Source organism: Anomaloglossus baeobatrachus, chromosome 4 (assembly GCF_048569485.1).
Source record: "Anomaloglossus baeobatrachus isolate aAnoBae1 chromosome 4, aAnoBae1.hap1, whole genome shotgun sequence".
Lineage (NCBI taxonomy): Eukaryota > Metazoa > Chordata > Amphibia > Anura > Aromobatidae > Anomaloglossus > Anomaloglossus baeobatrachus.
In genome coordinates, this window is record NC_134356.1 from 255,836,042 (window position 1) to 255,857,462 (window position 21,421).

Genomic DNA, 21,421 nt, shown 5'->3' on the forward strand with positions numbered 1-21,421 from the left:
AGAGTCCTTCTCAGGACTATTGTTGCTATATACAGGCAGGGTATAGCCAGGTCTGAATACAGGCTAGTGACCAGAAGAGTCCTTGTCAGGACTATTGTACCAGTATACAGGCAGGCAGGCAGGCAGGGTATATATAGCCATTCCTAGTGGTGACCGTATACCAGCCTTCATCATATCTGGGGCTGGTGTACACAGTCTAAAACAGTCCAGATAGTGTCTGACTTGTCTGTAATTGTCGCTCCCCAAAAAAACCTGTTAGGTTCTTATTGCGTCCGTGCTTGGTTTTTAAAACCGCACGTGTGTGCCTGTCGGTGGCAGCGTACAGGTGCACTTGTGTGCAATTTCCACAAACTTTGATATAACGCACAAGTAGTGAATATACACGTCAGCACAGCATTGCAAAATGCGCAAGGGCATTGGCAAGGAACAAGGAAGTGGACGTGATGGTGGTGCAGGCAGAGGCCGAGGTCGTGGGCAAGCTCTAATTTCGCCACATCTAGTCGCTCGCACGTCCTGTCCCAAATTCTTGGGGACCGCAGCAGTACACCGCTCTTGAACCAAGACCAGTGTCAACAGGTTGTTAGTTGGATAGCAGATAATGCTTCCAGTCAGATTGGCACCACCACAAACACTCTGTCTTCCACACGGTCAAGTGTCAGTAGCCGTGATACTGCACCGCACATTTCTGAACCTGATCCTCCTTCCTACCACCAGGCTGAGTACACGTCCTCCTCGGACATTAATGATCCCACACTTGGACACTCGGAAGAGCTGTTCACGTTTCCATTCACACATTCTGGCCTCTCGCCAGCTCATATTGAAGTGGGTCATGAGGAGATCGTCTGTACAGATGGCCAAATATTTGAGCAGCCACGTTCTCACGAAGTTGGCAACGTGTCTCAACAAGTGGTGGACGATGATGAGACACAATTGTCAGGAAGTCAGGAGGAGGAGCAGGGTGCGGAAGAGGAAGACGACGTGGTGGATGATCCAGTAACTGACCCAACCTGGCAGGAGGATATGCAGAGCGAGGACAGCAGTGCACAGGAGGAGGGAGGCGTAGCATCACAAGAGGCAGTAAGAAGCAGGGTGGTGGCCCCAGGCAGAAGTCAGGCAACCGTTCCCCGGAACAACACGACGACACAAGGTGCCTGTACAAATGTTAGGTCTTCCCGAGTCTGGCAGTTTTTTAAGTTGGATCCAGATGATTCAAAAAAGGCCATTTGCAACACCTGCCGTGCCAGCATCAGCAGGGGTACCAAAACTAGCAGCCTGACCACCACCAGCATGATCAGGCACATGTCAGCCAAGCACCCGACTTTGTGGGAAGTACAACAGAGTCGAGGAGCAGTGCTTGCTGATGTCACTGCTACGTCTTCGCTGGTTGTGCATGCGAGCCAATCCCCTGTCCATGCTGCCTGCGAACAAGCCTCCTCCACTCCTGCACCTGCAGTTGCCTACGCAGAAAGAACACCATCATCAAGCACGTCCTTGTCCCAGCGCAGCGTTCAGTTATCCATTCAGCAAACCTTTGAACGCAGGCGCAAATACACTGCCAACACCCCACATGCCACAGTTCTAAATGCTAACATTTCGCGACTGCTTGCGCTGGAAATGTTGCCTTTTAGGCTGGTGGAGACAGAAGCATTCCGTGACCTGATGGCGGCAGCTGTCCCACGTTACTCGGTCCCCAGCCGCCACTATTTCTCCCGGTGTGCCGTCCCCGCGTTGCATAACCACGTGTCACAAAACATCACACGTGCCCTGAACAACGCTGTTTCACCCAAGGTCCACCTAACCACAGACACGTGGACAAGTGCTTGTGGGCAAGGCCGCTACATCTCGTTGACGGCACACTGGGTTAATATTGTGGAAGCTGGGACCCAGTCTGAGCGAGGGACGGAACACGTCCTTCCCACACCAAGGTTTGCAGGCCCTACCTCAGTCAGTGTTTCACCCACACTCTACAGCTCCGGAATGTCATGCTCTTCAGCCTCCTCCTCCTCCTGCGCATCCTCATCCACTGTACCCTCCACACCAGTCACAAGCTGGAAGCACTGCAGCACTGCCTCGGCGAAGCGGCAACAGGCTGTGCTGAAGGTAATCTGCATAGGTGACAAACCCCACAATGCAGAAGAGCTGTGGACAGCTCTGAAACAGCAGGCAGATCACTGGCTCACACCTCTGAACCTAAAGCCAGGAAAGGTCGTGTGTGACAATGGCCGGAACCTGGTGGCGGCTTTGAGGCGAGGCCAGCTGACACATGTTCCATGCGTGGCCCATGTGCTCAACCTCGTGGTTCAGCGGTTTCTAAAGTCATACCCAGAGCTGTCTGATCTGCTGGTAAAAGTTCGCCGCCTGTCTGCACATTTTCGAAAGTCACCTACTGCTTCAGCCGGCCTTGCCGGCTTTCAGCGCAGTTTGCATCTTCCGGCTCACAGACTGGTGTGTGATGTCCCCACGCGTTGGAATTCAACTCTGCACATGTTGGTCAGGATATGTGAGCAGAAGAGGGCAGTTGTTGAGTACCTGCATCACCTAAGCCGTCGGGAAATGGGTCAAACTCCACACATAACACCTGAGGAGTGGAGATGGATGTCAGACCTATGTACCATCCTCCAAAACTTTGAGGACTCCACCAAGATGGTGAGTGGTGATGACGCCATTATTAGCGTCACCATACCGCTACTCTGCCTTCTAAAACGGTCTCTGCTGAAAAACAAACATGATGCATTGCAGGCGGAGCGCGATGAGTTGCAGCAAGAAACAGTAGTGGGTGTGGGTGATGATAACACACAGCCCAGCCTCGTCTCATCACAACGTGCAGTGGAGGACTATGACGAGGAAGAGGATGAAGACATGGAGCAACTCTCCGGCCAAATTGAGGATATGACATGCACACCAGTCATATCCTCGGTTCAGCGTGGCTGGCCAGAGGACAGGGTAGATGAGGAGGAGGAGGAGGAGGAGGACAGCATGTTCAGTCATCTTGTTGGTCAGGCTACTGAAGTCCTGGCTGTTAAGAGTCTGGCGCACATGGCTGACTTTATGGTAAGCTGCCTGTCTCGTGACCCTCGCGTTAAGAACATCTTGGCCGACAATCATTACTGGTTGGTAACACTGTTAGACCCACGCTACAAGGAGAACTTTTTGTCTCTTATTCCCGTGGAGGAGAGGTCAACCAAAATGCAGCAGTTCCGGAAGGCCATAGTCACGGAAGTAGGCAAAGCATTCCCCTCACAAAACGCTAGCGGCATAGGTCAGGAATCAGTGGACAACCGAGGCGTACAGCCGAGAGAGGCACAAGTCCAATCCGCCAGAGGTAGGGGAACAGTCTTTAAGATGTGGGACAGTTTTCTCAGCCCCTCACGTACCGCAGCCCCTGAGATGCGGGGTAGTGCCACAAGAAATCCTAAGTTTGCCCAGATGCTGAAGGAGTACCTTGCAGATCGAACAACTGTACTCCGACATTCCTCTGTGCCTTACAATTATTGGGTATCCAAGCTGGACACGTGGCATGAATTGGCTCTCTACGCCTTGGAAGTCCTGGCCTGCCCTGCCGCTAGCGTTTTGTCAGAGCGTGTTTTTAGTGCCGCAGGTGGAATCATTACAGATAAACGCACCCGCCTGTCAACTGAAAATGCTGACAGGCTGACTCTGATCAAGATGAACAAGGGTTGGATGGGCCAGACTTCACCACACCACCAGCAAATGAGAGCGGAATTTAAAGTTTGCCATGTACCTCCACTCACCCATGGGTACACACTTCTGGACTTTGGATAATCACTGGACTGCTCCTCCTTCTCCTCATGCGCCACCATGTTGACCGTTACAAATTGCAATACTTAGGCCTTTGTTTCAGGTATACCCCCAGTGGTAAATTTTTTCGCCCATTCTTTGCAGAATGGACATTACAACGACAGGAGACCCGCTCCTTTGCAATGGGAACAATGTTTTGAGGCCCTCATGCACGTCTCTACCCAGGGACAACGTGGAGCCTCCCAATTTTTGGCTGCCCTGCCTAAGGGCTATACTATAATACACCCACTTCCTGACAATGGACACTTAATGTTTTGAGGCCCTCATGCACGTCTCTACCCAGGGACAACGTGGAGCCTCCCAATTTTTGGCTGCCCTGCCTAAGGGCTATACTATAATACACCCACTTCCTGACAATGGACACTTAATGTTTTGAGGCCCTCATGCACGTCTCTACCCAGGGACAACGTGGAGCCTCCCAATTTTTGGCTGCCCTGCCTAAGGGCTATACTATAATACACCCACTTCCTGACAATGGACACTTAATGTTTTGAGGCCCTCATGCACGTCTCTACCCAGGGACAACGTGGAGCCTCCCAATTTTTGGCTGCCCTGCCTAAGGGCTATACTATAATACACCCACTTCCTGACAATGGACACTTCAGGTTTACAGGCCCTCATGCACGTCTCTATCCAGGGACAATGTGGAGCCTCCCAATTTTGGGCTGCCCTGCCTAAGGGCTATACTACAATAGACCCACTTCCTTCCAATGGGCACTTCAGGTTTACAGGCCCTCATGCACGTCTCTATCCAGGGACAACGTGGAGCCTCCCAATTTTTGGCTGCCCTGCCTAAGGGCTATACTATAATACACCCACTTCCTGACAATGGACACTTAATGTTTTGAGGCCCTCATGCACGTCTCTACCCAGGGACAACGTGGAGCCTCCCAATTTTTGGCTGCCCTGCCTAAGGGCTATACTACAATAGACCCACTTCCTTCCAATGGGCACTTCAGGTTTACAGGCCCTCATGCACGTCTCTATCCAGGGACAACGTGGAGCCTCCCAATTTTTGGCTGCCCTGCCTAAGGGCTATACTATAATACACCCACTTCCTGACAATGGACACTTAATGTTTTGAGGCCCTCATGCACGTCTCTACCCAGGGACAACGTGGAGCCTCCCAATTTTTAGCTGCCCTGCCTAAGGGCTATACTACAATAGACCCACTTCCTTCCAATGGGCAATTCAGGTTTACAGGCCCTCATGCACGTCTCTATCCAGGGACAACGTGGAGCCTCCCAATTTTTGGCTGCCCTGCCAAAGGGCTATACTACAATAGACCCACTTCCTTCCAATGGGCACTTCAGGTTTACAGGCCCTCATGCACGTCTGTATGCAGGGGCATTGGTGAACCTCACAATTTTGGACTGCCCTGGCAAAGGAAAATACTACAAAGACTCACTTCCTCAAAATGGGCACATTAGACTCAAGAGGCCTTCATGTACGTCTCTTCTCAGGGACATCGGAGTGCCACACAATGTTTTCACGTAAAATCTTTCATGTATTAATCTCAAAAAGTAACATACACCAGCTCTATCTCACTATTGGGTATGTGCCCTTAACATTTCCTCCATGAAAAATCATTTTGGGGTCATTTTGGAAGGTTTTCTGGTGAGTCCGTAAAAATGGCGTGAAACGCGGACAAAATTGTTCACAGCTGTGACTTTTCAGTGATAAATGCTTCAAGGGGTCTTCCCCATGCTGTTGCCATGTCATTTGAGCACTCTTCTGAGACTTTTGTGACATTTTTAGGGTTTCTCCATGCTGCCGGGGGGTCATTTCACAAAAATACTCGGGTCTCCCATAGGATAACATTGGGCTCGTTGCTCGGGCCGAGTACACGAGTATCTTGGGAGGCTCGGCCCGAGCTTCGAGCACCCGAGCTTTTTAGTACTCGCTCATCACTAATAAACAGTAAACATTAGTGATGAGCGAGTACTAAAAAGCTCGGGTGCTCGAGGCTCGGGCCGAGCATCCCAAGATACTCGTGTACTCGGCCCGAGCACCGAGCCCAATGTTATTCTATGGGAGACCCGAGTATTTTTATGAAATGACCCCCGTCATCATGTAGAAACCATAAAAATGTCACAAAAGTCTCAGAAGAGTGCTCAAATGACATGGCAACAGCATGGGGAAGACCCCTTGAAGCATTTATCACTCAAAAGTCACAGCTGTGAACAATTTTGTCCGCGTTTTACGCCATTTTTACGGACTCACCAGAAAACCTTCAAAAATGACACCAAAATGAATTTTCATGGCGGAAATGTTAAGGGCACATACCCAATAGTGAGATAGAGCTGGTGTATGTTACTTTTGGAAATTACATGAAAGATTTTACGTGAAAACATTGTGTGGCACTCCGATGTCCCTGAGAAGAGACGTACATGAAGGCCTCTTGAGTCTAATGTGCCCATTTTGAGGAAGTGAGTCTTTGTAGTATTTTCCTTTGCCAGGGCAGTCCAAAATTGTGAGGTTCACCAATGCCCCTGCATACAGACGTGCATGAGGGCCTGTAAACCTGAAGTGCCCATTGTAAGGAAGTGGGTCTATTGTAGTATAGCTCTTAGGCAGGGCAGCCAAAAATTGGGAGGCTCCACATTGTCCCTGGTTAGAGACGTGCATGAGGGCCTGTAAACCTGAAGTGCCCATTGTAAGGAAGTGGGTCTATTGTAGTATAGACCTTAGGCAGGGCAGCCAAAAATTGGGAGGCTCCACATTGTCCCTGGATAGAGACGTGCATGAGGGCCTGTAAACCTGAAGTGCCCATTGTAAGGAAGTGGGTCTATTGTAGTATAGCCCTTAGGCAGGGCAGCCAAAAATTGGGAGGCTCCACATTGTCCCTGGATAGAAACCTGTTAGGTTCTTAGTGCGTCCGTGCTTGCATTTAAAAACCGCACGTGTGTGCCTGTTGGTGGCAGCGTTCAGGTGCACTTGTGTGTGTTTTGCACAAACTTGGATATATCGCACAAGTCTAGTGAATACACATCAGCACAGCATCGCAAAATGCGCAAGGGCGTTGGCAACGAACAAGGAAGTGGACGTGATGGTGGTGAAGGCAGAGACCGAGGTCGTGTGCAAGCTCTAATTTCGCCACAACAAAGGGCCACATCTACTCGCTCGCACATCCTGTCCCAAATTCTTGGGGACCGCAGCAGTACACCGCTCTTGAACCAAGACAGTCAACAGGTTGTTAGTTGGATAGCGGATAATGCTTCCAGTCAGATTGGCACCACCACAAACACTCTGTCTTCCACACGGTCAAGTGTCAGTAGCCGTGATACTGCACCGCACATTTCAGAACCTGATCCTCCTTTCTACCACCAGGCCGAGTACACGTCCACGGACATTACTGATCCCACACTTGGACACTCGGAAGAGCTGTTCACGTTTCCATTCACACATTCTGGCCTCTCACCAGCTCCTGTTGAAGTGGGTCATGACGAGATTGTATGTACAGATGCCCAAATATTTGAGCAGCCACGTTCTCACGAAGTTGGCAACATGTCTCAACAAGGGGTGGACGATGATGAGACACAATTGTCAGGAAGTCAGGAGGAGGAGCTGGGTGCGGAAGAGGAAGACGACGTGGTGGATGATCCAGTAACTGACCCAACCTGGCAGGAGGATATGCAGAGTGAGGACAGCAGTGCACAGGGGGAGGGAGGCGTAGCATCCCAACAGGCAGTAAGAAGCAGGGTGGTGGCCCCAGGCAGAAGTCAGGCAACCGTTCCCTGGAACAACACGACACAAGGTGACTGTACAAATGTTAGGTCTTCCCGAGTCTGGCAGTTTTTTAAGTTGGCTCCAGATGATTCTAAAAAGGCCATTTGCAACACCTGCCATGCCAGCATCAGCAGGGGTACCAAAACTAGCAGCCTGACCACCACCAGCATGATCAGGCACATGTCAGCCAAGCACCCGACTTTGTGGGATGTACAACAGAGTCGAGGAGCAGAGCTTGCTGATGTCACTGCTACGTCTTCGCTTGTTGTGCATGCGAGCCAATCCCCTGTCCATGCTGCCCGCGAACAAGCCTCCTCCGGCCCTGCACCTGCAGTTGCCCACGCAGAAATAACACCATCATCAAGCACGTCCTTGTCCCAGCGCAGCGTTCAGTTATCCATTCAGCAAACCTTTGAACGCAGGCGCAAATACACTGCCAACGCCCCACATGCCACACTTCTAAATGCTAACATTTCGCGACTGCTTGCGCTGGAAATGTTGCCTTTTAGGCTGGTGGAGACAGAAGCATTCCGCGACCTGATGGCGGCAGCTGTCCCACGTTACTCGGTCCCCAGCCGCCACTATTTCTCCCGGTGTGCCGTCCCCGCATTGCATAACCACGTGTCACAAAACATCACACGTGCCCTGAACAATGCTGTTTCAGCCAAAGTCCACCTAACCACAGACACGTGGACAAGTGCTTGTGGGCAAGGCCGCTACATCTCGTTGACGGCACACTGGGTTAATATTGTGGAAGCTGGGACCCAGTCTGAGCGAGTGACGGAACACGTCCTTCCCACACCAAGGTTTGCAGGCCCTACCTCAGTCAGGGTATCACCCACACTCTACAGCTCCGGAATGTCATGCTCCTCAGCCTCCTCCTCCTGCGCATCCTCATCCACTTTACCCTCCACACCAGTCCCAAGCTGGAAGCACTGCCTCGGCGAAGCGGCAAAAGGCTGTGCTGAAGCTAATCTGCATAGGTGACAAACCCCACAATGCATAAGAGCTGTGGACAGCTCTGAAACAGCAGGCAGATCACTGGCTCACACCTCTGAACCTAAAGCCAGGAAAGGTCGTGTGTGACAATGGCTGGAACCTGGTGGCGGCTTTGAGGCGAGGCCAGCTGACACATGGTCCATGCGTGGCCAGTGTGCTCAACCTCGTGGTTCAGCGGTTTCTAAAGTCATACCCAGAGCTGTCTGATCTGCTGGTAAAAGTTCGCCACCTGTCTGCACATTTTCGAAAGTCACCTACTGCTTCAGCCGGCCTTGCCGGCTTTCAGCGCCATTTGCATCTTCCGGCTCACAGACTGGTGTGTGATGTCCCCACGCGTTGGAATTCAACTCTGCACATGTTGGTCAGGATATGTGAGCAGAAGAGGCCAGTTGTTGAGTACCTGCATCACCTAAGCCGTAGGGAAATGGGTCAAACTCCACACATAACAACTGAGGAGTGGAGATGGATGTCCGACCTATGTACCATCCGCCAAAACTTTGAGGACTCCACCAAGATGGTGAGCGGCGATGACGACATTATTAGCGTCACCATACCACTTCTCTGCCTTCTAAAATATTCTATGCTCAAAAACAAACATGATGCATTGCAGGCGGAGCGCGTTGAGTTGGAGCAAGAAACAGTAGTGGGTGTGGGTGATAACACACAGCCCAGCCTCGTCTCATCACAACGTGCAGTGGAGGACTATGATGAGGAGGAGGATGAAGACATGGAGCAACTCTCCGGCCAAATTGAGGATATGACATGCAGTCATATCCTCGGTTCAGCGTGGCTGGCCAGAGGACAGGGTAGATGATGAGGAGGAGGAGGAGGACAGCATGTTCAGTCATCGTGTTGGTCAGGATACTGAAGTGATGGCTGTTAAGAGTCTGGCGCACATGGCTGACTTTATGGTAAGCTGCCTGTCTCGTGACCCTCGCGCTAAGAACATCTTGGCCGACAATCATTACTGGTTGGTAACACTGTTAGACCCACGCTAAAAGGAGAACTTTTTGTGTCTCTTATTCCCGAGGCGGAGAGGTCAGGCAAAATGCAGCAGTTCCAGAAGGCCATAGTCACGGAAGTAGGCAAAGCATTCCCCTCACAAAACGCTAGCGGCATAGGTCAGGAATCAGTGGACAACCAAGGCGTACAGCCGAGAGGGGCACAAGTCCAATCCGCCAGAGGTAGGGGAACAGTCTTTAAGATGTGGGACAGTTTTCTCAGCCGCTCACGTACCACAGCCCCTGAGGTGCGGGGTAGTGCCACAAGAAATCCTAAGTTTGCCCAGATGCTCAAGGAGTACCTTGCAAATCAAACAACTGTACTCCGACATTCCTCTGTGCCTTACAATTAATGGGTATCCAAGTTTGTAATGGGAATTTGCCATGTACCTCCACTCACCCATGGTAACACACTTCTGTAATTTTGCCTAATCGCTGGACTGCTCCTCCTTCTCCTCATGCGCCATCATGATGACCGTTACAATAGTTAGGCCGCTGTTTCAGGTATACCCCCAGTGGTAAATTTTTTCGCCCATTCTTTCAGAATGGGCATTACAACGACAGGAGACCCGCTCCTTTGCAATGGGAACAATGTTTTGAGGCCCTCATGCACATCTCTATCCAGGGACAATGTGGAGCCTCCAAATTTTTGGCTGCCCTGCCTAAGGGCTATACTACAATAGACCCACTTCCTTACAATGGGCACTTCAGGTTTACAGGCCATCATGCACGTCTCTATCCAGGGACAATATGGAGCCTGACGCTGCCACCGACTGCCACACAAGTGCGGTTTTTAAATGCAAGCGCGGACGCACTAAGAACCTAACAGGTTTTTAGGAGCGACAATTACTGAGAAGTCTGACACTATCAGACACTGCTGACTGACGTGTATTATACACTACACTTGTGTGTTATATAATAGTTTGTGCAAAACGTGCACCTGTACGCTGCCACCAACAGGCACACACGTGCGGTTTTTAAATGCAAGCACAGACGCACTAAGAACCTAACAGGTTTTTAGGAGCGACAATTACTGAGAAGTCTGACACTATCAGACACTGCTGACTGACGTGTATTATTCACTAGACTTGTGCATTATATGATAGTTTGTGCAAAACGTGCACCTGTATGCTGCCACCGACAGGCACACACGTGCGGTTTTTAAATGCAAGCACGGACGCACTAAGAACCTAACAGGTTTTTAGGAGCGACAATTACTGAGAAGTCTGACACTATCAGACACTGCTGACTGACGTGTATTATTCACTAGACTTGTGCATTATATGATAGTTTGTGCAAAACGTGCACCTGTATGCTGCCACCGACAGGCACACACGTGCGGTTTTTAAATGCAAGCACGGACGCACTAAGAACCTAACAGGTTTTTAGGAGCGACAATTACTGAGAAGTCTGACACTATCTGGACTGTTTTAGACTGTGTACACCTGCCCCAGATATGATGAAGCCTGGTATACGGTCACCACTAGGAATGGCTATATACCCTGCCTGCCTGCCTGCCTTTATACAGCTACAATAGTCCTGATTGCTGATTTAATCCCAATGAAATTTATACCTTGGCAAGGATGGACTGGGAATGACTAAATATTTTGAAGGTCAATCTTGATGCCTGGAACCTGATGCCGGGAAACGGTCCTATATTTCTAAATTGGTGAGATCCTTCCATTTTTTAGCAGATAGTGCCATAACAATGTTGATATCTGCTTAATACTGCCCCAGTAAAAGTGAAAAAATCTCTGGGCAATTTGTTGTTTTTCTCACCTAAATATTCCCCATACTATATTCCTTAATCCTGTCCGGAGGGGCGGTTCCCCTAGGAGGGATATTTTTGGTAAAAATTGAGAAACTGCCATTGGATTACCTTATGTGGAGTCTTTGGGGAAATTAACAAAACTGTGCCTTGCATAGGAGTGGTCTCTGTCTTGAGTTTATGAGCCACTACCTGTGTTTTTTCTTTTTATATGTGTGTCTTGTTTGATTGTATGAGACTATTGGTCTCTTTTAAAATACTTTTAGTAAAAGTTAAGTTTTAGGAACTCTTTATTGTATTATGGGTGTTAGAAACTGAATTTATTAAACTCCTTGGCATGTTATGCCCTGTTGCAAATCCTACCAATTTTTTTTAACAAAAGAGCTGTTGAGAGCTATTGGGAGTACCTTCTGATGCTGTGCTCCATGGTGTCTGAACCACTATCCCCTGGGGGAACTGAATTTATTAAACTCCTTGGCATGTTATGCCCTGTTGCAAATCCTACCAATTTTTTTTTTAAAAAGCTGTTGAGAGCTATTAGGAGTACCTTCTGAGGCTGTGCTACATGGTGTTTGAATTATTCCCCCCTGGATAAACTGAATGTTTTTAAATCCTGGGTGTTAGCTAGTGGAATAAAGCCTGAGTTTAGCATCATGGCTCTTCAACAAAGTTTATAGTGAAAATGATGTTTTATATTGTTAAAGCTTTATATGCAAAAGTTTATCATGTTGGAATGCCTCCCATAAAGGGAAGAAAATGTTTACAATTTTTACAGCATACAAAAACGTGCATGTCGTAATACCACTGTATTTTTGTTTTGTTCCAGTCCGAGGATGTGCTGGGATTTGCTGTGGGGGAGTTTGTCGCCCTTGAGGCTTCAGTTGCCACAGAGGTACTGTACCTCATCCAGAGGTGTGGTATCCCATCCTGGTATGGAGGAGGTCATCCACCAGTTTACACAAAACACAACACTCTCACTCAGCAACATCTCATCAGACATGGCAAGGGCGTGTTATACCTGAATCAAGGCCGGGGGTTGGAGTCTTAAGAGTGGGTACTCACACAGTAGTGGAGTGTGGAGAAAGGAAAGAAGGAGCAGTGGAGGAGGGAAGACTTGTGGCCTGGAGCTGGTACCTCTCAGCCAGGTCACAATCAGGAAGGGTCCATGGTGATAGCTGCCGAAGCGAACATTATCGCTACGGCAGCTTCACATGCACTCATCTGCCCTGCGACGTCGCTCTGGCCGGCGAACCGCCTCCTTCCTATGGGGGCGGGTCGTGCAGCGTCATAGCGATGTCACACGGCAGGCAGCCAATAGAAGCGGAGGGGCGGAGATGAGCGGGATGTAAACATTCCTCCTCCTTCCTTTCGCATAGCCGGCCGGGACGCAGGTAGGAGATGTTCCTCGCTCCTGTGGCTTCACACACAGCAATGTGTGCTGCCGCAGGAACGAGGAACAACATCATAACATCAGTCTTTCCCAAATCATGGGAATGTCCAACGCTACTCCGATGATACGATTACGACGCTTTTGTGCTCGTTAATCATATCAAAAATGCTTTACACACTACGATGTCGACAGCGACGCCGGATGTGCGTCACTTTTGATTTGACCCCACCGACATCGCACCTGCGATGTCGTAGTGTGCAAAGTGCCCCTAAGGGTTTATTGTTGTAATATCTGAATGCTGTACATTTTTATTTTACTTCTCGTTTTGTGATTTAAACAGTTTTAATGTTTGATATATTATATGTTTTTTAATACTGGTATTCTTTAAGGGGTTAATGTGTTCCAACAAGAGTTAACACCATTAACCAATTCGCTGTTAACCAATAGGAATACATTAGCCCTTTTAAATGTCACTACCCGTACTTCACTAAACATCCACCTGATGAAGATATTTTACATATTGAAACGCGTGGCACATTAGAAATAAGGGAAAAAACTTTTTAACTTTCCATTTAGTCTGGCCTCCCTAGCGCTCCCTCGAACCGTGGTATTACATATACTTTTGATCCATATTTTCCCCTTGTGAGACTCACGGCAGGAGCTGCTTTGCGGTGGAGGTTTCAAACACAATCAGGACCAGCGGCGCGCATGTATACTGGTCAAATGACCGCTCCGTAAAGTTCCAGCCCCTCCAGACGGACACATCTAGATCAGCGTCCTGGCAGTAGGAACCATCATATTATACCGCTTTTACCGCGGTTGTGCAAGGTTGCACAACCACACCAGGTGAGCGGCTTTAATCCCTCCATCTTTACCGGTTCCCCGAAAATCCTTCACATGCGCTCCTTTTTTCATTTTTACTTAAAACTCAAAAGTGGCTTTTTAAACAAACCTTTTCATAAGAATTAGGATTTAATGCCAGATCAGAATCCCAATTTGCAGACACGGTGTTTCGGGGTGATTGCCCCTCATCAGTGCAAAGTGTGGGTATCTGATCTGACTTTTAGGATTGCTACTTCCAATAGGTGGCGCTAGAGTTTGTCTCCTTCCTCACTGGAGGGGCAATTTGAATAATTCCCAAAGGGGCATTGCAGCTATAAGTCCCCTCATTGGCAGCCAGACTGGTTTGTCAGGTCTCCATAAGGTGCATAGTCTTCCCCGTGGTCCCCAAATAGCTTCTCATAAGCCAGATCAGATACCCACAGTTTGCACTGATGAGGGGCAATCACCCCGAAACACCGTGTCTGCAAATTGGGATTCTGATCTGGCATTAAATCCTAAGTTTTACGAAAAAGCTTGTTTAAAAAGCCACTTTTGACTTAAAGGATTGCTACTTACTCCCTGAGGAAGCGTTAGTGAAATGCGCGTTGGAGTGTGTGACGGGGGAACAGCATCTAGATCTCTAGCTCTGAACATGACAGCAGGTAAATATTAGGATTAGGGATTCTCCTTCTAGAGCCGCTGCCTTTTTATTTTGCCGTCATAACAGTTAAAGCAATATTGGTAGTGATTTTTGGACTGATGGAGGTATGTGTTTTTTTGGCTGAGCAGATTTAAGTAATTAACGCCATATATTTTCTCCCTATTACCTACATATATATATATATATATATATATATATATATATATATATATATATATATATATATATATATATATATATATATATATATATATATATATATATCTATCTATATCTATATATATATATCTATATATATATATATATAAAAATATAGATCCATTGGGGTCATGAGTGTGACCTGTTCCCTTGCCATATGCTTTTATGGTTTTAACATGTCTTATGTGTAATTGTTTTTACTTTGGTTTCTGGTGCTATCAATAAAGATGTAATTTATATTGTTATTGCTTGTGTGTTTTTCTGGGACGTTTTTTGGGTTAATCTGATTTGGTGTATGTTCTAGATCAGGGGTATTGAGGAATTGTTTTCTTCTCTGATATATAGTTTTGTCCATAACGAGAATAGTCTTCAGCTTGGTCCCCACATAGCTTCTCATAAGCCAGATCAGATACCCACACTTTGCACTGACAACGAGCAATCACCCTGAAACACCGTGTCTGCAAATTGGGATTCTGATCTGGCATTAAATCCTGAAGGGTGCTTTAGACGTTGTGACATCGCTAACGATAGATCGTTAGGGTCACGTCGTTAGTGACGTACATCCGGCGCCGTTAGCGACATCACAGCGTGTGACACCAAGGAGCAACGATCAACGAGCGCAAAAACCTGAAAAATCGTTGCTCGACATGTCGCTCCTTTCCCAAATATCGTTGCTGCTGCAGGTACGATGTTGTTTGTTGTTCCCGTGGCAGCACACATCGCTATGTGTGACACCGCAGGATCGACGAACATCTCCTTACCTGCGTCCACCGGCAATGAGGAAGGAAGGAGGTGGGCAGCATGTTACGGCCGCTCATCTCCGCCCCTCCTCTGCTATTGGACAGCTGCCATGTGACGTCGCTGTGACGCCGCATGAACCACCCCCTTAGAAAGGAGGTGGATCGCCGGCCAGAGCGACGTCGCAGGGAAGGTAAGTCCGTGTGACGGGTGTTAGCCCATGACATACAACCGACGGGGGCGGGTACGCTTGCTAGTGATATCGGCACCGATATCGCAGCATGTAAAGTACTCTTCAGTTTGATGAAAAGGCTTGTTTAAAAAGCCACTTTAGAGTTTGTCTCCTTCCTCACTGGAGGGACAATTTGAATGATATTTACAATAACACTTTTCCGTAAGAGTGAACGTAGCTCGTCTACATATTACATAAACACAATAAAGCAGTATATTACTATAAGATCTGCAAGGGGGTGTCTACAGCTTCTCCACTCATGTATGCAGGCACTTTCTGCTACTTACATGCACTATGCTCTAGTCTGGTCTCTAAATTGGGCCACACTTCTGCATTTTAGGAATATTTTTTTAAAACAAATAACCCATGTGCACTGGTACATAAGTTAACACTGAGTCCATGTGTAGTCTTGTTTTCCACACATACAGAAAACAATGTTCATGTAGTGCCCCTGAGCCACTCAGGGCACTACTAGGTACTGCATTTTCCCCAGGATGCAGGGCCTACCCCCAGGGACCTGGAACACCAATGCCAGTAACACCTGCACACACCAAAAATCCCAGTTCCCACTCCACGCCAGGGGTAATTGGCTAGTCAGACAAAGAGGATGGCCACCTAGACGGCGAAGCCAGTCCAGAGAAATAGACAAAATGGTGGGAGGGGAGAGAGAGCAGTCAAGTCGAGAATAGAGAGTCAACTGGGTCGTGTAACGGTGACCCAGGGGCACAGGAGAGTGGTCGCCAGGGTAAGTACACCCGGGTACCACTGGGACCAGAGCACCGACGGGGCACAGGGCCCTAGGTCAGGCGTCAGCTTCACATGGCCTGGCAATTACCTGCACAGTGAGGGGACCTTCATGGACCTCACTGACCCACAGATCCGGGGGCACCAGCAGTACGGAGACAAAGAGACTGCCAAAAAGGACAGTCGGGCCCCAAAGCAGCTCCAAGATACGGGGACCCAACCACACTGAGGGTGCTGGGGACATAACAACAGAGTCATCAAGCTGGCAATGGAACTACAGGGCCCTGAACCAGCCGCCCAAGGGTCCACAGTGAGTAAACAACTGTTAAACTGCAACTCCCGGTGTGGCCTCCCTTCTTCAGCAAAATATCTCCAACATACATCCCCTGGGCTCAGCCCTAACTGCGAAGGGCTCACCACCATAGCTGCCATTACCACCAGCCCTAGGGGTAACCAACTCAGCAGCAGCGGTTCCATCATCTTGATTGCAACCCGCAGGGGGCGTCACACTAATGACTTATCTTCCCTGTAAATTCTCCCCATTAAAAAGCCACCAGGGCAAGGGACCAGGCAATGGCCACTAGAGTGACATTCCCTTGTTATAAAGCACCCGGGACCGAGTACTCCATAGCCCTGGGTGACACAGCTTTTTTCCTGGTGTCACGAACAGGATATGGACAAGGCCCGTTAACCTGGGAGACGTGCACCTTATGGACTGTTTTGTGCAAAAACTACCGCCATCTTTAATACTGTTAAAAACTGGCTGCGCCATCACGGTGGCAAAAGCGCGCGAAAAGCCGACTCCGCCCCTGGGAGTGTGCAGCATGTAAAAGTGAAACTAACTGCAGGAAGTCGGAAGAGGCGCTGGCAGAATGCACCCTGGTGCGCTGGAGGGACGGCAGTTATGGATCGCGAGATCAGTGAAACCGCAAAAGGTGAGATGTCTGCTTCCATGGACCGGAGACCAGAGTGGTCCAACCGTGGAACCTTACCCTGGCTCGAAGAGGAGTTGGGGCGGCTATGCCTCTGGATGTGGGCAAAGATGATCAAGCAGATTGAGGACTGGCGTTCGGAGATGATGGGGATGGTGGTGACCGTGCTTGCCCAAGAAGAATGGCTCCATATGAGGAGCAGCGCTGGGAGCTGGTAAGAGTGCAAGCCCCCCTGTCCCCACTAGTCCCCATGGCAGCGGAACCTGTACCACCCCTGACCGCTGACCAGCCGGTATCACTGGACCCTCCGTCCATGGCCAGACCAGGCCAGGCCGCAACGCCTCCGTCCACGGCCAGACCAGACCAGGCCGCAACACCTCTGTCCATGGCAAGACCAGACCAGGCTGCAACACCTCCATCCACGGCTAGACCAGACCAGGCCATGCTGCAGGATGCAGCTCTGGGAGACCCGATGACCGCCAGAGGAGTCGCCGGTAACCAAGCCGAGCAAATACGCCCTGATGGGGATCCGGATGCAGACTGTTCGGGTTCGGGGAGCCTGGTGTTCGAGCCGGCGTGCGGCATGGCTATGGTTGCAGAACGGGCTGTCGTGGATGCGGAGGTTGACAAAGCTTGTCAGGTCACCATCCAGCAGCTAGCCCAGGAGCGGCAGGAGCGGGCAACCAGGAGAAAGCAGGTGGAGGCCCGCAATCTGCAAGAGAAGCAGAGCCTGCGCCAAGTCAGCTGGGGGGCCCATGGGGTCTGGCACCAGGGCACCGTGGAAAGATTTGACCAGCAAAAAGGCTGGGGCTTTATTAAGGAGCCCGGCATGCATGCGGGAATATTTGTATCCCGTTGGGATGTATTGGACTACCTGAAAAAGGGACATACAGACCATGATCTGCACCTGGATGACGTGGTCATATACACCAGACACCATGGAGAGCAGGGCTGGTAAGCCTTAGATGTTCAGAAGATCAGAGAACTCTCAGCCCCTGCTCCTCCTACTCCTCCTCCCTTTTCAAGTACACCTAAACTGTGCTAGCTGAACCAGGCTACCCCAGTAGTTGTTGCTGTTTTGTTGAAAATGTTGAAAAAGTTTCATGACTTTGCATAATGCCTGAAAAGTTAATATATAAAAATGGACCACTGGTCATTGGATTGGGAATGACGAGAACTCTTGCAGTGTACATAGTTGCACCAATTGTTCCTCCTAGAGTATACCTCAACCATCAGGACACTGATACCGCCACCAAGGAGAGGAAGACTTGAGGAAAGGTCTGCGGTAGAGTAGGCCGAGACCTGGTCACCAAAGAGACCAGTGACCTTCCTCCTAGAGGGTTCTGGGTTCAGGACCTTTGAGTGGTGGTTTGATGGGGGGGAAATGCTCATTGCAACATTCAAGAAATGCCTCCCCTGCGAGGGAAGAATATTATGTTTTTCATGTTATTAAAACCTTTATTCTCTTTACAGCCCGAGGACATGCTGTGTTTCACCAAGGGGGAATATAGCACCCCTGAGCCACTCATCCTCACCAGGATGCAGGGCCTAGCCCCAGGGACCTGGAACACCAGTGCCAGTAACACCTGCACACACTAAAAATCCCAGTTCCCACTCCACACCAGGGGTAATTGGCTAGTCAGACAAAGGGGATGGCCACCTAGAGCGCGAAGCCAGTCCAGGGGACTAGACAACCTGGTGGGAGGGGAGAGAGAGCAGTCAAGTCGAGAGTAGAGAGCAGTAGAGAGTGAAGAAGGAGAGAGACATGCCTAGGGCTGGGTCGTGTAACGGTGACCCAGGGGCACAGGAGAGTGGTCGCCAGGGTAGGTACACCCGAGTACCACTGGGACCAGAGCACCGATGGGGCACAGGGCCCTAGGTCAGGCGTGAGCTTTACGCGGCCTGGCAATTACCTGCACAGTGAGGGGACCTTCATGGACCTCCCTGACCCACAGATCTGGGGGCACCAGAAGAAAAGCAAGGATCAGGGTTCGGGACACAGACTGGCCCTACAGGGTCCACACTGCCCGCCGTATGGACAAAGAGACTGCCAAAAAGGACAGTCGGGCCCCAAATCATCTCCAAGCTACGGGGACCCAACCAAACTGAGGGTGCCGGGGACAGAGCAGCCAAGTCATCAAGCTGGCACTGGAAGTAAAGGGACCTGAACCAGCCGTCCAAGGGTCCACAGTGAGTAAAGAACTGTTAAACTGCAACCCCCGGTATGGCCTCCCGTCTTCGGCAAAAGATCTCCAACATACATCCCCTGGACTCAGCCCTACCTGTGGAGGACTCACCACTATAGCTGCCATTACCACCAGCCTTAGGGGTAACCAACTCAGCAGCAGTGCTTCCATCATCTTGACCACAACCCGCAGGTGGCGTCACACTAATAACTTTTATCTGCCCTGTAAATATTCCCCATTAAAAAGCTCTCAGGGCACGGGACCGGGCAACGGCCACCAAAGTGACATTCCCTAGTTATAAAGCACCCTGGACCGAGTACCCGATAGCCCTGGGCGACACATTCATATGAACACAGTGTGCTGCTGCACTCTTTAGTTTGTGTATAATGCAGACACAATTGTTTGCACCCGTTCACATTTGCTTTATTCTATTAGGAGATATTGGTGAGATTATTTTTTTTTTGTTATGCCGCTCACCTTTCCATTGGAATCTTCTGTATTAAACAATGCTATGAAAATTCTGCTAACTGGCATAAAGTTGATTAGTTGTCCCTGGCTTCCCACTTTGACGGTTGCCACATATAAGTTCAGCAATAATTGGTTGTTTCATAGTAATAAAAAAGCAAATAAAAAAACTATTGGGAAAAACTCCATAATGAATGCAAAGAGTGGAGATATATATATATTTTCTTCCCTTTAAGAATAAAAGCATCGTTAAGAAATATCAAATGTCACATTATGGAAATGTAACAAAGCACAGAGCTACATAATAGCCTGATACGGTGATATGATATGAAAGTGAGCAGACTGGGATTTCATAATATAGTGCTATAGTAGCAATGAAAAGACCCAAAGTAATAAAACTAGGAAACTTTTATAGAATCATGGGAAAGAATTATTTTAGGACTGTGCGCAGAATGATATCTTTTCACTTAGTACACTTAGTAAGAACTATGTTTCCACTAAATGATACAACTCTAGTTCCCAGAGATCGTGAAAACATGATTAACCAAATAAATGGGAACCAAATTTTAATAGACATCTGTCAAATGTTAGTCATGTTTTATTGCTCTAAATCTCGGCAGCAACACTAGGTTTTAACCTCCAGTTATTGGATTGCAGCCATGTGGGTGTACATTCTGTACAGTGCAGAATGATCTTCTTTTTGCAATACAGTTATGTAGTATACAATTAATGCTATTCAGTGTGGTATTTGGTGCCATCATATATTCATATTAAATAACATTCATGCTTGTGCGCAGTTGCAAAATAGCTCATTTATTAGCTTATGCTAAGCTCCTGATAAATATTTTTTACAATCCACAAGGTATATTTCTCATAAAAAGCCATGATCATGGGGGGGAATAAATGTCTACACATACATTATCACATTTTAAAACAAAATTTAGCTTTTTTTTTTTTTTTGTCAGAACACTTTTTTTGCTTTAAGGATCTAAATCTTATATTTTGGGGGCATTTTGACCTTTATCCCTCCATAACTGTGTTATTGTATGTGTTAATATCATAGTCAGACTAATGAAAGTTCGAAACAGGATCAGCTGTCCTTTAACAAAAATTAAGCACTGATGGTGAAACGGTTTGTTTCACTACTCTGCAATAGTGGCCACATCCTTGTAAAACTAATAGGGAAGGCTTTTTCTAAATACCTTATTAAGCCAATTCTGCCTCTGAGCAGCGCTATTGCGGTCCGGTGATACCACGTCAACTTACAGTTGACCCAATATCACCGAGGCCGGCCCCAGTCTTCCAGAACCATAGGGGGTTGAGTCAGCCTACTCTGCTGCAGCACCTTCCTGATGACTCTGGTGCGTGCACAGGGCGCAACTATATATAAAAGCACAAGTTCGTGCTGGCTGCCATAGTCCATTTTTAATTAGCACTAGAATAAAACAAGGTCCATGCACCAGGTGCAAACATTATACACTTTTAGAATCAGGTAAGGTATTCAGGTCAATTAGAAAACATATAAATCGGCATCTGCTTGTGATGGGGAGGTGTAGAGTCAGTTCCTACATGTAGCTCCTGGCACCACTTCTCTAACTGCTCTTGGGAACTGTCACTGGAGGACTGGTCTGATGTATTTGGGGAATTTGCTGCCTGGATGGAATCTACATTTACTGTAAACAGCTTGGCAATGGTGGCTAGAGTTGAGCGCGGTTCGCGGTTCGAGGTTCTCCAGTT